Raw genomic sequence first — 1,212 nt, forward strand, 5'->3', positions numbered from 1 at the left:
CTGTCAGATGGAATTGACTCAATGGATCTTAACAATAACAACAAGAGATACGAAAGTATTATTTTATGTATTCTTATTTTCCAATTTTAATCTAACATTAACTGCAATTTAATGAGATTGTGTTTTGTCAAAATTCATACTAAAAGTGACAAAACTCCAATTCTAAATTGGTAGTGTCTAAGACAGCGCCAAATTAAAACCATTTTTCTAAACTATACATATAAGAAATGATGCACAAAATCTATACGTTGTCAACCCATGAAAACAATGCTCTTTATGTGAATGGATTTTGTTGTTGTTGTTATGTGCTGTGAAGTCGGTTCTGACTCATAGCTAAAATAAATACATTTAATCTAGAAATGGAGACTGAAGAAGGTAAAGAGTAGTAAATCAGGGCTGTCTGTGAGGGAGGGACTTAAGCCAAAAAAATGTATGCTGTCATGTAACAAGTGAATGCTGAGGAAAGGCACAAATAAGGCGAGAAACAGACACAACCGAAACTCTGCCTCCATTCCCTATGATCTCCTGATGCCTGCCTCTCCCTCAGTCCACTTGGTAGTGCAGCTGAAGGCTGTGTTCCTGCATGGTGCTGGCCTCATCATGGACTTTGAGTTCATGCTGTCAGATCTAGCTGAGGAGGTGCATCATGCCCAGAGGCCACTGGCCCAGGCACAGGTAAAGAGCTATCTCCAGATGCTGCTCAAGGGTGTTGCCTTCTGCCATGCCAACAATATTATTCATCGGGACATGAAACCAGCCAACCAGCCTCAGGCCAGCTCAAGATAGAGGACTTTGGCCTGGCACGCATCTTTTCTCCAGATGGCAGCCACCTCTATACACACCAGGTGGCCAACAGATGGTACCGAGCCCCTGAGCTCATGCATGGTGTACAGCAATATGACTAGGTTGTCAACCTGTGGGCCATGGGATGCATCATGGGAGAATTATTGAATGGAGCTCCCCTTTTTCTTGGAGAGAACAACACTGAACAGTTTTGTTGTGTACTTCGAGTCTTGAGCATCCCTATCCCTCAAGTCTGGCCAGGGATCACTGAGCTGCCCGGCTGACTACAACAAGATCTCCTTTAAGGAACAGGCACCCGAGCCCTGGAAGAGGTGTTGCCTGATGCTTCTCCCCAAGCCTTGGACCTGCTCAGTCAGTTTCTGCTCTACCCTACTCGCCAGCGTGTCATGGCCTCCGAAGCCCTTCTGC

General features: G+C 45.0%; 1 pseudogene; it reads left to right on the forward strand.

Annotated features, from left to right (window-relative positions):
* The first annotated feature begins 453 nt into the window (after positions 1-453).
* LOC102824089 overlaps positions 454-1,212 on the forward strand; it is a 4,235-nt pseudogene continuing 3,476 nt past the window's right edge.

The sequence above is a fragment of the Chrysochloris asiatica genome, unplaced genomic scaffold (genome assembly GCF_000296735.1).
Source record: "Chrysochloris asiatica unplaced genomic scaffold, ChrAsi1.0 scaffold02691, whole genome shotgun sequence".
Lineage (NCBI taxonomy): Eukaryota > Metazoa > Chordata > Mammalia > Afrosoricida > Chrysochloridae > Chrysochloris > Chrysochloris asiatica.